Source organism: Dendronephthya gigantea, unplaced genomic scaffold (assembly GCF_004324835.1).
Source record: "Dendronephthya gigantea isolate DGI-Jeju-01 unplaced genomic scaffold, DenGig_1.0 000076F, whole genome shotgun sequence".
NCBI lineage: Eukaryota > Metazoa > Cnidaria > Anthozoa > Malacalcyonacea > Nephtheidae > Dendronephthya > Dendronephthya gigantea.
Window position 1 is genome coordinate 1,102,536 of NW_021163086.1, and position 17,069 is coordinate 1,119,604.

Sequence of the window (17,069 nt, forward strand, 5' to 3'; positions counted from 1 at the left end):
TCCGGCTGTAATTTAAACGACCTAAATCCGCTTTTCCACTAGCGATACTTTTTGCATGAAGCGAATTTATCCTTTGGTATATTTGTTCAGATGGTTGCAGTTGAGAGATAACGTGTTATCCCCTGCAGAGTGAGATAACGTGTTATCTCATGGGAAATAACAACTTTAATCACATGCCGCGCACCTGGGCGTGCGACTTTTTGACAGTTTATCCATTTGAAATTATGTCTTTTATGAATAGATATTTTGTGGTTTATTCACTTTCAAAATTGATGATTTTCTAAAATTTTCTAAAATGTGTTAACATGCTGAAAATGCCTTAATTAAAATGTTTAGTAGCACAATTTTTTTCGTTTTCAACGCATTTGATTTGTTTTTTGAATATTGAAAAATTCGTAAATTAATGAAGTTAATCTATTTCGTTTTTGAGCATATTTGTTTTTGAGCAATGAAAAATCCAAAAATATAATTTCGTCCTAAATAATCACGGATACGTAATCCTACCATTTTAGCCAAAATTGACAATTTTCGAAAATTTTCTGAAATATCTTAACGTGCTGAAAATGAATTCTACAGCCCTTACCATTTTTGCTGAAACTTTGAAGTTAATGAAAGACAGTGCAGTTTTTTAATTTCCGAATTTTGAATATATAAATTAACATTTTCCTCAAATTTTGTGACCTGCGAAATTAGAGTAAAATAAAAAACAATCTCACCGTAACCATTAGCTTCACCTGGGCGAGGTAATGGATGGACCAATTGATGGACCACTCGTTTGCTCAATGGACCATATGGTGATATGGATCATATCTGTGATATTTTAGCGTCAGCATAAATGTTGATAGTATAATTAGGTGAATGCTACGAATGAGATTCATTTTTGCGTGTTTTAGACAACAAAAAAAATCATCATCAAAGTAAACTTTATGTAAAATCCTTCGAAAAAAGGTGGAGTAAAAAAAAATAGTGTAGTAATTCGCCAGACGTTCTGCTGATCTAGTGGTGAAGGCAATGCTATTCTTTTTTCAAAGCCTACCATAACCGTTTTTCATTATGAACTTTGTGAAAAGGATGAAGTAAGTTAAATAACCATAACCGTTCAGCAGAAGATCTTTTAGTCAATTTGTCAAGATGTTGGTGTCATGACAGTCATGTGTCGGCAGTCGAAGGTTCGAATCACGTTTTAGATGGAATTTTTCGTTACTAATATTACATGGTAAGTTTATGGAGAATAAGTTGGTGTAGGCTTCCAACAATGCAATGCTTTCCTTTTTTCAAAGCCTACCATAACCGTTTTTCATTATGAACTTCGATAAAAAAAGGATAAAGTAAGTTAAATAACCATAACCATTCAGCAGAAGAACTTGTAGTCAAGTGGTCAAGATGTTGATATCATGTGTCGGCAGTGGCGGGTTCGAATCTCGTTTTAGACGGAATTTTTCGTTACTAATATTACATGGTAAGGTTATGGAGAATAAGTTAGAGTAAGCTTCTAACAATCACCAAATAGCCTTGTGGTAAAGTCGTGGCCTATGAAGTGCAAGATCGAGGTATCAAGAACAGGATAGTACGTTTCTCGTGGCGGTAAAATAAACAAACAATGGTAGGTATGTTGCTCGGGGGAGCTTTGTACTCGGTTAATCTTTGGAAATCAAAATTAATCTTTAGGGAAATCAGGGGATAGGTAAGGTGAATGAGGGGTATATGAGTACAAAAAGACTTAGTAATTGGGCGGCCACGGCTCCCGGGGGCAGGAAAGAGGGTGTAGGTGAAAAAACGCTTTATAAAATGTTTAAGTCTTTTTGTACTCATTTAAACCTCTTTACTCCTATCTATCCCTACTTTTTATTATCCTCAAATATCCCTAACTATCCCCTAACACAACTAAATGTTTGAAGAAAGCTTGCTTTGAAAGTCGGGAAAGGCGGGGGAAAGACAACCCCCCTCAGTCTACTCCTCGCCCAAGGCGAAGGCATAAATCACCCTCTCGAACTACTCCTCTCACACTCACAAATTCTCACTTTATTACCTTGTTCTTTTTCAGTTTATCCAGGACTTGAACCATCGTCTATATACTTGGCAGATCACCATCTTCACCACTACACCACCAGTTCTACAGTTTTTTATTTTACTTAATCCTTTTTTGGAAGGATCTTTGATGAAATTGAAGAAAAAAACATTCCCAACCCGAACTCGAACTTTCGCCTTTAAACTCGGAGAGCACTGCCTTCACCAGGAGACCACATGCACGAACCTGCGGTGAAAGGCTACACTTTTTTATTACTTAATACCTTTTTGGTAGGATCTCAATGAAAAACAATTTAAATAAGTTTAATGTTCATGATTTCTGTTCATGATTAAAACACACACAACTGTATCTTATTCGCAGCTTGTAACCTAATATTAGCCATTTGTGTTGTCGCTAAAATATCACAATATAGGTATGAAGTGGCTTAAAGTACCATCTTTCCATAAGTTGGTTATATGCGGCCCAAGTGACGGTAATGGTTACGGTGCGATTGTTTTGTATTTTTAATGAAGTGAAGTTAAAGTACAAGAATTAACAATGCATTTAAAAATAGGTTTAAAAGAAAAAAAGTACAAGAGTTAAGAATGTATGTGTTTAAAGGCGTATATATAATTATAGTCATGAGGCAACAAGAATGAACCTCGTACTCTCGAGATTACATTTGAAATCGCATTTCAAGCAAATATCCAGTTAAACTATTGACTATTTATTTCAAGACTTTGTTGTTTACAGAGTCGAAACACTAGCTTGTTTAGCCGGTTCGTCGAATATTAAGTACGCTAAGAAAAACGAAGTTCAGTTCAATAGCGCAATTATTAGCAATGAATGCAAAGCGCAAACGATTAAGTCAAATAAGGAACTATAACTTATCGAGAAACGATGTGGTCGTCAAGTGGTTAAGAATTCGGTCTCTTCATTCCAAAGGTTCAAGTATTAGATTAGCGTATTTTATATTCGACGAACCGGCTAGACCAGCTAGTATTTTGATTTTTTATACAATAAAAATAAATAGTCAATGTCTGTTAATAATTGGATATTTGCTTCATTTGTGATTTCAGATGTAATGCTTGTTGCCTCATATATAGAGTTATATACATTTAAACGAATTCATATTAGAGACGGGAAACTCATCGAAGACAGGAAACTCAATGAAGACGGGAAGATCGTCTGATGTAAATTACAGACGGGTTTCTCGTTCAAATTTTCCCGTCAGGCTAACTTTTCCGTCTAAAGAGACGGGTAATTTGGGCGGGAATCCAGTCTGGGAGAGAAACTCGTCTTAAATTCGCATTTAAACGGATAAATCAAAGAATTTCAGAAATATTAGCATTAAAGACGGATATCCCAATTCACATTCAGACGGGTTTTGACGGCTATCAACTTAGGGACCGTTCATTTTTCACCTGGTGGGGGTGGGGTGGTGGAAATAGCTATGCCTTCATAAAACTTTAGCATGGCCCACCCCTTTCAACTCAATTATTTCCAGTAGCCCACCCCCAATAAATTATTTGTTTCAAAGTGACCCATAAATAAAATTGAAAAATATGTGTTACTGTAATAGAGACTCGTTCAACATATATATAGACTTTATGTGATAAACGATATCCGTGAGCCTTTCTATATATTAAGATCAAAATAGGTTGTTCAAAATACAGTTGAAAATCCATTATACAGGAACAAAAGGGACAAAACATTGAAAGTCTCTGAATATATATAGATGAAAAGAGTCATTTAATATATATAAGGACGTCTTTCCACGCAATTTCACATGGAAAACGTATGTAGTCGAAGGCATTCATTGATTCAAACGTAAGAGAAGTCTATCTCGGATCTTCTTGTAATGCTTCTTCCAGATCTTATAATTCTTGGGCGCACCATTTCTTCAACATCTCCAAAGACATAAAGCACAACATCTTCGTCCATAGCATTAGAATCAACATCCTCATCAAAATCATTATCGTCATCATCAGCAACATCATCATTGTCATTATCATCACTGTCACTCGTCTGGTATTCTTCCGTCGCATAGCTCTCTGCGTCCCCATTTATAGTACGGTGATGATTAATGATAACCCTTAGCTTGTCAGATTTCCCGCTCTTTCATGTGCCCAGTTAAGACTTTTCAAGCTCTGGAACACGCAGCTCCTTCAGCTTGCATTCCTGTTCGCATAGCTCATCCCAGTTATAGTCTTCGTGCGACTTATCCTTGGCCTCCTTGGCTTTCTTTACCCTCTCATCTGCTCTTTTATTTTTCCTGAAGTCTACAAGGCTGGGCTGAACAATATACTTATCTGCAAATGCAGATATACTTTCTGGGTTGGACAAAGATACTTCGCCATTTTCATATTGTTTTTTCAACTGTACTCTGGGCTGCCAGTCGTCTGGCACTCTCTCTCATTAATGCTGGTATTACTATATGGTTGGTAGTGGTAATCTGGCAGACTCGAATGATTGGGGATAGGCCTTGGACACCTTGCTAAACGCGGACCTGTCCATTTATTACAGAAGGAACAATTAGCCCCTACCTTTTCGTTACAAGAGAACTTTAAATACTCCCTGTAGTTTTCCCCTTCTTCATAGTGATCCGTGATGAATTTATCAATTTTGGCAAAGTAGGCATGACCAGGAACAGAATCTTTTTTAACACCAACATTGTGATACTGGGCAAGATAGGTGGTGTTGTAGAAAAACTGAAATTCCGCAAAATCAAAATTATATATAAAATTAATGCTACTACTCTATTTATAGACATGCTATTTAGATCAAAGCATGTGCAAAGATCACTGCAATCTTTGCTGTACTTGGTTTTGGTGTTACATGTGCTGTCACGTACCCATGTGCTGGTGCTTCATCAACAAAGTCACACACTTCCTGGCAGCAATGCCAGACATTCTTTTCACATGTCTGTTCCTCAAGTGCGTCAAGATCTGCAGTAGACATTTGCAAATTAAATTAAGCTTTAAACTAGAAATACATGCATGCAGCAACCCCTCGCCTCGGTTAAACGAAATAGGTTAAGCGTAGGGATGGTAACGTGATTGTTAGAAAATTTATGTGGGTTGGGGGTTTTGAAGGGTACATGGTATGGGAGAAATAGAAATTTGAGAAAAGTATGGAAATATTTTTCTGCGCGTGGAAACATTGTAGTCATAGCAACTCGCAACGGCCGTATATTTGTAAAGAATCAAAGTTTACCCTCATATTTTTGTGAAAAAATGGCAAAAATACGACAAGATTCTTACCTTTTTCTGGAAGCTAAGTTACTCATCTATAGCCAGTGTTGGGGTAATCTATTTTAATTATTAAATACCATGAAATATAACATCAGACGTCTCATACAACTTCCGAAGTTTTATGTTACTTTTCGACTGGTTTTTGTACGGGAATGTTTTGATTTTTTTTTCTTTTTGTCATTATGCAAACGGAATTTATAAATGAAATTGCAATGTCGTTTATCACATAACACATTCAGATTTATAATGAAATACATTTGAGAATATTAAAATTGTGTTTACCACAAAAGAATTATTTTTTAAAGCTTTGCCGGGTGAAATATTATCAAGTGTAAAATCTTCCGACTTCGTTATACACGGTGAATTCGGTCGAAAAATTGATCTTGTTATTGTTAAATCGTGAAAAGTCCTGACCTCATTCGAGTTTCCCTCTAATTTAGTAAAAATACATATATTCCATATAAATAAAAATATAAATTTGTAAATTTCATCAAAATTTTGCTAAATGACAGTTATTCATTGACGTTTGAAAATACAAATTTTTGTCTCGACCAATCAAGAGCTTAGTAGTTCACACTGGCGCATGCGCAAAACGTATTAGACCGTCCATGGCGTGAGGTCCATTGCATAATGGCGGACGACTTTGATTTCGCATTTGCACATCGTGGGTGTAAATATCCGAGCGGAATTAGTACCCTCGCACGGTGCTCCGCACCGGCTTGGGGAATATGCATAGAAATTGTTATTATCGAAATGGACTATATTTGTGTTTGTGTTTTAATTTACAAGAAATTAAATGAATAACACTGTATTTGAATACAAAAAATATCCTGGAATGATATTCATATCTATCCAATGATTTCAATAAAATAAAACTCAAATGAGCCCTTATCTGCCAATCAAGATTATGAATTCTAGCCATTTCAGCATCTCTGTATTTTACTTCGAAGTTGGTAACTGAAACTCCAGGTCCCTTGTCAGTACGCAGAAGAACTCGAATTGCTCAGAGCAAATTGCAACCGCTTTTGACAAGTTGCCTCTCAAATTCTACTCTAGTTTTCAATTCTTATTGCAACATGGTAATTTTGTAAAAATTGTTGAAAATGATGGGCTTACCATCCATTGTTTTCACTTCATGTGTCATAAATTGGTAAGCTGTATATATATGGTTCGTTGTTTGTTTCCTGTAGGGTGTGTATTTCCCATTGGTTAAATTCAGTGTAATGTTCAAAAAGTTGACAACTTGATGGTTAACTTCGGCCGTTATTTTTAGGCCAAATTCCTGGAACATGTCATGCAGGACCTTCCTTGCATTGTCTGCACTCCTGCTGTTTACACCTTTGATTACTGCAAGGCCATCGTCTCGGTAAAGCCCAACATATTCTTTGCCGATAAATTTTATGCTGGAAATTTCAAACGCACGCGCAAACATTAACAGTGCGCGTGAGCCGACCGTTAATCCTGAAACGTTGGCCGCAGAAACAGCTGGGCATTTTGTACGGAGCATGCGCGAACTTGGCATCCACGCACACGGTATATTTAAATAATGGCGGCTGATAGGAGTGAAGATAGTTGAATATCTTTTGCAGTAAAAGAAAGAATTCGGCACTTTACGAAAAGAAGAATATCATGTACGTGTAAATGCTGGTTTTGTTGTATCTTGTGGTACAAAACATGGCATTGAGAAAGCATCCGAATGATCTAAATTAGCAAACAATATGTTGGTTTGTCACACTCACAATTTTGTTCCTCACTTTCGTGTGGAAATTAAGAATTTCAGTCACAATGTGGTCGTCGTTGGTTTGTTAGCAGTTAAGGAAGCATATATTGCAGGAAGCTTTCAGTCATTTGTCAGCTTTCAGCTGGACATTAACTTAAAAAAGCCACCAGAATCCTCACAGTGGAACTATGGCATGAGAGTATTGAAACCAAAATAGTTATGTTGATTTTATCAGATGTTGATCTTTCCATATTAATCAATTTATAAAATATATACAACTGTGCTATGCAAACAATCTCGACTCCTCTACATCATTTATTTAATAATTTTTATAAAATAAAGTGAAATATGACAGCTATAGCAACAGTCGCAGGCCAAATTGAGCTCAAACATATATATTTCCACCTCCCTTAGGAAAATGAAAGGTTCTAAAGATTCCCCATTATTGTATTTTGATGCAAGCAATGTTATACTAAATTTTTGCTCAAATAATTTTATTATACTCTAGTTAAATGATCAGAAATAGGAAGTAACATATCCCACAGGCTAATTTATATGTTTGTTTACAGACAAAAATAAGTATTGTGCGCATTTTTCTCAGCATGCCCACTAACTTTTTTATGAAGTTTGAACAATATGGATAGTTTTAAGCCATGTTTCAGAGAGAGGCACTAGTAAAAATTTTAAAATATTTTTATATATGTGCCACAGCATCACATAATTTCACAAGGCAAGCATGCCCATATTAAAGTTTGCGGTTAGATTCTTAAAACTTACCAAATCAATAGGACTTTTCATAATTCATAACAACCAATACTTGGACATATTAAAATCACTTTTGCAGCAATTTTTACATCATAACAAACTCATACAGAAGGAAGTTAGTAAGTATGTTACAACATGGCATTTTCAGAGCATAAGTGGTTTGTGAAATTACAACATCTAGAGCATTTTTCCCATGAGTGGCTAATGTTTCAATAAAACAAAACATGATTTAACTTTCATAAAATATACTTTATAACTGAAGGCAAAGGTCAGTTTTCACGAAATCGAAAGAGGAAAAGGTGTTATTTCTATAGAAAAATGCATGTTAAGGTACTTATTATTTCGCGTGAGAAGGGACAAATAGATTAATGAACACACATGTGGAAACAACAATATGTCAGCTTCTGTCAAGAGTAAAATAGGGCTAATTCGTTGTTTGCATACTGCTGTAACCTGGTCCTGAAACTTTGACAATGAGTGAAATACTTCAACTTGTCGCCCATTTGCAAATAAAAATCCTTCGCAAATATTTACGCGAGAATGTCGTTATACCCTTGTATGCAAGCACGGGAACGTAATCTTTGAATACACCCTTTTATTTCCATGAACAAACCAGTAAAAAAGGAGAAAAAGCTCCTCAAAATACATGTTTTTGGCGTTCGAAGAATTAAAATTCTTCTTGAAGAAATGCGCCCGCAATTTTTAGACAGCGACAACAAAATGCCCAGCTGTTGGCCGCAGATAGATATATAGATAGATACTGAAAATCTAATTAGAATTGAATTGCATATTAAGTTGTGTAATATGATTGAAATCCCATGCAAATGTAATCATATGCAATTCTAATTAGATTTCGGGTATCTATCTATATATCTATCTGCGGCCAACGTTTTTGCAAACGGGTGTATGTATATATATATATATATATATATATATATATATATATATATATATATATATATATATATATATATATATATATATATATATATATATATATATATATTTATATACAGTATATATATATATATATATATATATATATATATATATGTATATATATATATATATATATATATATATATATATATATATATATATATATATATATATATATATATATATATAAACAATTATTAAGAAATTCTTCGTATGAGATAAAAGAGTGCTCAATACTGCAAGCAAATAGAGCAATATATATTTCATGCCACAGAGGCAATCATCAGGCGACTGAGTCGACTGAGTCGCCTGATGATTGCCTCTGTGGCATGAAACTCAGAATAGCGATGCCAATTTTTTAAGAATTATGTAAATGAATATATATATATATATATATATATATATATATATATATATATATATATATATATATATATATATATATATTTAAATATATATATAATTTGATCACCTTTAATACTTAGGTCATATGCAGCGAGTCTTCTTTCAAATGTACGCCAGTGAACTCTAAAAAGACTGGAACGATAACTTGGCCGCCATCTTTGAAGCCAGCACTGATGGCCGCCATGAAGGCCAAGAGTTGAATTACACCACCAAAACAACGCCGGTTTTTATACACAAATCCATCTCATCACTGACGTCATTGAGCTCGCAATGTAGCTGGACTATTTACCTATTATTGGGGTCCTACGTCAAAATCTGGTATGAGTGGATTGAAAGTATCGACAGCCATATTGATGTAAATACTTTGTCCAGATAAATGTTTCAATTTTGTAACCTTACTGTGCGAAATGCTGAAGTCATAAAGAGGAGTAAAATGAACATCCAAACAGCTAGTTTTGAGTGATTGTATGATCAAGAAATTGTCAATATTAGCGTGGGTACAAGTATAGAATACCCTGGCATAAGAAACAGCATATAAATATTATTGGCTACGTGGATACATTGGTATCGGGTTTGAAAGTTTGCTAAGTTAGTTTTGTTGTTTGCAGCCAATGAGAGACGACGTGCTAAACAACAACCAATCGACCAGCGTTTTACATCCGTATTTTCATTTTTATGCAAAAAAATGAACAAAAGCCAACAACTAGTATTTGTGGATACAAAATGGCCTATTTGCAAGCAGGCAACCTCTATCAGTACATAATTTGACAAACATGTCATATGGCTATTCAATTTACATCTAATTCTAGCGATGCATGCTAGACTTGTCCAGTACTACCCTAATATTTGCACTTTAATTGATGTATCCTACTTATATACAAAGTTACCAATGAAATATCAGCATGAGCTGTAACTTTAAGCAGTGTTTACACCAAAACAAAAGGTCAGCTCTACATCTAGCTTTGAACTTGATTTTCATTTTTGTAGTCAAAATGCATTTTCGTGAGGTTTAACTTAGGAAATCTAGAACCAAAAGAAGAGATGATCCAGATTTTTATCCTGGTCCAGGATAGGCTGAAATATGCTTTAATTAAAAAAACTTAATCCAAAGGTACACCTAGGGTTGTAGTGTAAACACTGCTTTAGTCATATAACCATAACATTTTCAATTATTTATCTCAATATTTCCATAGACCACCAATGAAACAAATTAGATTGTGTTTCAATATTTCACTTTTGGGAAAAAATCGACTCATCCTGCTGCAAAAGTTGAACTGCTATGTATGAAATGTTGCTATCATCGTATGTAACAGGAATCGTGACAATCTATCTTTTATTGTGCACTAGCGGTCAAAAAGAACTGTTTAGATACAAATTCATAAAAAAGAAGCGAATATAGGAGAGAGCTTCTTAGGCATTTTGGATAATTCTCTTATTCCAAGCAATGAAACGCGATTATCAATAAAGTAGCTGATGTTTCACATTTTTCAGAAACAAACACGGTCGTAAAGGTGAAATGAAATCACCGTTTACCTGCTGCAGGCGTTGCATGCAGTTATAGTCATATAGACTTTAGTTAATAATAATACTTGAGTACAGCTAAACCTTCAAAACAGGAAGATAATTTAAATCCCCAAAAACTTTAGTGTTTGAGGATTCGAATATTGTTTTTCGATTATTGAAATCTTGCAGTGATTGCAGTCCACGCTATAAAAGCTTCAAAGTGATATTTGTTATATCAATTAAATCTCCGATTTACACTTTCAAGAGCTCTTTTTGAAGTTAAAACGACGATGTAAAACCTTAAATAGTCGGTTAGGTCTTCGCAAAACGACATACTAAGTTCATAAAATGCATTCTTACTGGAAACACGAAATAAACAAAGTAGAACCTACCATCTCAAGCATTATAAAGTACGAGTTGTTCACCGCTTAACTTTTCCAGTTCTGATCGTATTTTAATTTTTTCGCAGCGTTTATATAATTTTGTTTGAACTTGCGGCTAAAGACAGGAATCCAGTCCGGGCTGTGATTTCTACTGCAGAGGGCAAATAATATTATATTTAAAAATAAACCTGTCCCTCACCGTAAACCCTAAAACTAACCAGAAGGTATTGTAGATTCATTTATTTCAAAATTGAAAAAGGTTTAAAAAAATCCCAAAAAATTTTGAAAAAAAAAAGACCATAGCAGGGATCGAACCGGGATATTCCGCACACAGGGAAAGCCGTATTTTAGCTATATTTATATTGCTCACGAACGAAAAAGAGATCAAACAGACGTGGTTACAAAGCTATACAATAATAAGCCGGATACATTCCTGTCTTTAGCCGCAAGTTTTATTTGATCTGCATTTCATATTGTGTTTACAAGACATTTTTGAAGAAAATATTTGCAAAATGACAGTTAAATTGCTGACATTTTTCATTGAAATACAAACATTTTGTCTTAGTCCTCCTCGAGTGCTGAAGTTGTAGCAAAAGTAAGTGGAAGTTTATTGATCATAAATTTATAAATGCAACTTGTCTGAACTCTAGAGGCTTACACCTTAATAATAAAGGAACATCTCTACTAGCAAAGAACATATCAAACTATATCAAATCAAGCTAGGAATATGCCGCTGGGGAGTCGGTTAGTTCGGTAGCTAGTCGTTCTTCGACGCCGAATTCTAATACTAACGCCTGTATTCAAAAAGCTCACTCACACTCATACTCATCGAGTGTGACATATAAATTTCGTTAATGCTGATCAATGAGAAAGTTTTTTCAGAATAAATGGAAAGATATAAGGTAAATCACTGAAAATCAAGCCCCTGTTCAGCTGGAAATACCGCCATTGAAACGTTATGAGAAGATTAAGATCTCCCACTCAATGAGTTTGAGTGTGAGTGAGCTTTTAGAATACAGGCGTAAGTCTCTATCTAATTTTCGCAGTCGTGGGCTGTCTATTGCATGTTTAAATATTAACAGTCTTATTGCCCACATTGATCAGTTACGTATTTATATGCAAAGTATAAGGTCTAACATTGATGTACTAGCAATTAACGAAACTAAACTAGATTCTTCGATTACAAATAATCAAATTCAAATCCCCGGTTACGACGTTGTTAGAAATGATAGGCAACACCATGGTCGTAACGGTGGTGGGGTGTGTTTGTATGTTAGAAGTAATTTAAACTTTAAGGTCCGTAGTGATTTAGTAAACTCTGAACTTGAGCTACTATTTGTCCAGATTTCTAACCCTCGTTCTAAGCCTTTCCTGGTAGGGACTTGGTATAGACCTCCTAACTCTGCACAGCATCTATTCTCTCTCTTCCAGCAGATAATTGATAAAATTGATTCCGAAAACGCCGAAATGTATCTACTAGGTGACCTAAATTGTGATTTATTAACTCAAACTCCTAATGCTAATACCCTCGAGCTTTCGGATATATTCGACATTTACAATCTTACTCAACTTATTGAGGAACCAACACGAGTGACTAATAATTAATATACGAGTCTGGTGTATCCTCGAGTGCTGAAGTTGTAAAAAAGGTTAAAAAGGATAAAAACTTGTATGAGGTAGAAGTAACAGAAGCCGAGAAGGCACGGAAATTGGTGCGAATTCACTATAAAGGCTAGAGTGGAAAGTATGACTCGTGAATGGAGGCTATTCGGTGTTGAGCAAGAATCATATTTCCCTTTTGTGCGACAAGAGAGAATGCCTGACGCAGACTCCCTGGAGCAAAGGGCGGAATCATTTAAACATAAACTGTATACCGAAGTTAAAAGGAAGCTTTATTCCGGTTGACTTACTTGCTTATATACAATACACAAACTCGGACGATTTGACGGATTTGTCCATCGATATTTCTGCGCCGTTTTCGTTTATAGCCGCCGCTATCTGCACAGCGACAGCGAGAATACGGACAAAATATACCCCAAACTTCCATGCCATTTTTACGAGCCTAAACTCGATATTCCACTAAACAATTTTCTATCAGAATGTTTCCAATTTCACGCTCTATTCAAATTTGGCGGAAACTATAGTCATAGACCTGCGCAGTTCGTGCTCACGTCCAATCTCCGAGTCTACGCAGCGCGCATAATAATAATAATTAGTAAAATATTGCGCAATTGATCCAAAACAACTCAAAATTGACGAGCTTTAATCAACTTCAATTGCCGTAAAAATATATTCAAAACACGACCCATAACCTATATTTTAATATTCCAATGGAAACTCATGAGTAGCTGGCATGCAGAAACGGCAAGAAGCAAAAAACTACCAAATTTCTTCTTATATTGCGACAAATCTAGAGAAATATGACCCCGCGTAATACGAGTAGACTTGATGACCGTTTCCTATACACTCAGCTTGACTGATTTTGCAGCTCAGTAAATACCCTTGTGTCTATATACCCTTTGGCGGCTTATTATTTTGCCGGATAAATACCGATATTACTACGTAACTATATTCTAGTTACGTAACAAATGTTTTAGAATTGAAGGCAAATACCAATGCAAAGCAATGCAAAGAGTTCTTGGAGAGGTTTTTGTGAGATGCCATGGGTACCACAACAATACCCCGTGAAATTTATTAGTCTATCAATCTTGGCTCTTGGTGGTTTTGATAAGGACTCGTGCGGTTTCAAAGACATGCTCTAGGATATTACGTAAACAAGAAACCTGTGAAATACTTGATCCGGAAGATTACATTAATCTAGATCAAGACCTGGTTTTATAAACATCTAAATTGAGATTTATCATCATTAAATTGTGTGGCGGTGCCCTTTTTGGTCTAATGTGGTCCGTGTAAATTTGCAACCTCAAGAATATGCAGGGTCGTAGCTACACCGCTTAAATGGAGGAGGAATATATCAATATATTAATGTTTACATATCATAGGAACAGTAGCGTATACAAATAATTTATAGAAATATTTCTAATTGTGAAAATAATTTAACACATATAGCAACAACATGTAGTATTTTTGTTTTGCTAAGTTACTAAGTGTTATTGGGAATATTATAATCTTTAAATAGAAGCAGATACTCTAGTCGCATGCGTGAATTGGCATGCACTCCTAGACAAAGTTCGAACTGTTCACTTGTCAAAACACTCAAAAGTTGATATAGCATTGACATATATAAGCAAATATATGTAAATTGCCACAATGAAATTAGAAGTATCAAGGCTTTATATGTAGTATATTTCACAACTTTTTAGTGGGCCTATATTGTAATACACACTTTCATAACTCAGCGGTTTATTAGAATTTATCTTTTCCCACTCTATACTCATATTCTATAATGCACATTCAGTATATAGATTGCGGGAAAAACGTACTGCTGAACGTAGCTACTACTTTTGCTCTCATTTACTTTATTTTTCTCCCTCCTGATTTTGAATGAAAAAATTCCTTGATTCTCATCTTCGCCTGATCGTATTTTAAAGCCCGCGTGCGTATACAGTTTTTTTAAAGATATATAAGTGCCGCCCCACAGAAAATCTCCCGAAAAATTTATATATATTTTTTACTTTATATATTCGATCAGTACAATAATTTCGGGTTGGCATTTTAGGGTGTGAAGGGAATGTGTCTTAGCTAATTATTCCTGCTCTATTTATACCGACGTTCGAATGACATTTGCAGTATCTCTCAACACTGATCGCGTAAGCCAGACTAGGAACACAATCATATTTTACAGGGATTGATAATTCATATTACAGAGAATTTGGCCTCTGCCAATATCGCCGAGTAATGATCAGAATGCTAATATTGTCTTTTCATTGCTTTGAAGAATCAATATACAATTTTTGCAGCATGGTATAACTATGTGTACACAAATAAGGCTTATAAAAAAATCGTTTGAGGGGATGTTAAGATTTCTATTTTATTGCATAGCTACAAAGTTTTTTTTTGTAACAAATTAGTAGATTGGAAGCAATTGTTTTCTTTTCACATGGTAACCCTAAGTGGATGTTTTCTATAAAAAATTATATCCAATCACGTTGGACGGGAACAATATTCAGGAGAATTCTCAAATATGGACCATGATACAACTATTTATTTCACGACAAATCGTTTCGATGAGCAAAGACATAGCATTGACATCGTATCCGCATTTTGATCTTAGCTGGTGGTTATCAAAAATGAATTGGCTTTTGTGTCTTGTGGTTCTCTTTTCCGTCACTCATGCAAAAGGTGTTCTGAAATATTAAATCTCGGGAATTCTAAATCTTTACAAAACATAAACAGTTTATACTTGATATCAATTCAATTTTAGGAGTAATGAAAAGGGCATCAATTAATCCATATTTCGCGAATTTGCAGCGGCGATGAGTATGTTCCTTTTTTACTACCTTTATTCAAAAATATACCGTATCCCTTAGCTTTACCTTAGCGTACTATAACGCTGAATGTAGCAACCAATACCAATGTAATGTTTTATTTATTCTTATACTTAAGCCTTTTCGGTGTCATTAATTGATCACTACTGTGCAGAAAGAGTGCTCGAACTGTTTCTGCAAATGCTATAGCCCCCCCCCCTCTACGCTGGTATTCCCTGCATGTGCATTTCTCTAATTAATGTTCAGTATAGCATTTTTATATCTCTTCACTTTAGAATTCAAAGCCGATTGTAACGAATGTGTCCACTTCTGTGTCTTGAATTACCATTGTGAAATGTGTTTGGAAACATCTTGTGTTGAGGAGAAATGTGCTTGTAACGCTGTCTTTAAGGGGGTTAGTATTTGTTTGTTGCCTCTTTCGTTCGTAACAAGTCTAGTCGTCAGGAAAATCAATATTTTGAACACGATATTTTTGGGCGTTTTCAGTCTCAATCATAAGTTAATCAATCATACTATGAATTTCTTCCAGTGTAATAAAACGAGTGGTTGCAAAAGTGTCGTTTAATGGACAGAACAAAAGTTGTCTTGCAGATAAACCACCTTAAATACTCTTCTTTATACTCTTTTGATATTAAAATTTGATATGAATGTAATCGTAGTGGTTCTAGTTTCATTAGTGGGAACTGTTAAATAAAATTCGCTTGATTACATTTTGTCTCCTAAACTATTGTTAATGTTATATTTCTTTAAGTTAAACTAGTGCGGGACTATGATTTTTGATGCCGCGGACAGGGACGAAAAACTTCCCCAGCACGAATTCCCCAATTTTTACGCCGGATTGGGCGAGGATAGGTTATGAGAAACATAAAATTGGAAGCGAACCCTCTCTTTGCTTTTTGTTTCTCGCCTTTTTTCTTCCCTCCATCACTTGACTCTCTTGCCGCCTGGCGCCTGGTAACTTTTTGCACCAGCTGCACTTTTTTCAAGCTCCCTTTTTCCCTGCCTTCCCAGTGCACCTGCTCACTCTGCCTTATCCCGCTTACTCCTCCTTCTTGCTTCATCGTTTTTATCGCCAGCTCTCCTCTCAGAACCGTACATAATTATAGCGGAGTGTGGGGGTTTCGATATCATCCATCTGGAAAAGTGAATTTTTCATATATTTACTTAAAATAGCTTCAAATTTAAAATAAATTCAGTGCATAATATTCAAGTTGACTCATTCAAGAGAGATGTAAGAATGTTATTTAATTTTGACTTATCCACCGTTTAAGCAAACGGGCTTGATACAACCGGGGCCTTTTTTATAGTCAATTAAATAACACGTTCGTCGTGATTTGTTTTGCTCATGACTTTTAAGGTGTCGTATATCAATATTTCTGAAAATTAGTTCCTCCCACTTGTGTCCACAATGTCTCGCCATTGCCAGTCTCTGCTCGGTTTTTACTCAGCATTATGCACCATTTTGTTATTCGCCATTGACGAGTTAAGGTGATTTGGATTTCAGTCTAACATTAGCACTCGATAGCATTAACAGCGACATTCGCGATCGAGTGACTATGCTATCGAGTGACTCGAGTTGTGCGCACATTTTTATCATTACACAATTGGAAAAGCTAATTTTCTCAAACAATCACAAAATTTCTT

General features: G+C 35.2%; 1 long non-coding RNA gene across 1 annotated transcript; it reads left to right on the forward strand.

Annotated features, from left to right (window-relative positions):
• Window positions 1-15,367: 15,367 nt before the first annotated feature.
• Window positions 15,368-16,026, forward strand: LOC114531950. The gene is made up of 3 exons (XR_003687901.1): window positions 15,368-15,417; window positions 15,701-15,819; window positions 15,955-16,026. It is a non-coding gene; the product is annotated as an uncharacterized LOC114531950 (long non-coding RNA).
• The last annotated feature ends 1,043 nt before the right edge of the window (window positions 16,027-17,069 follow it).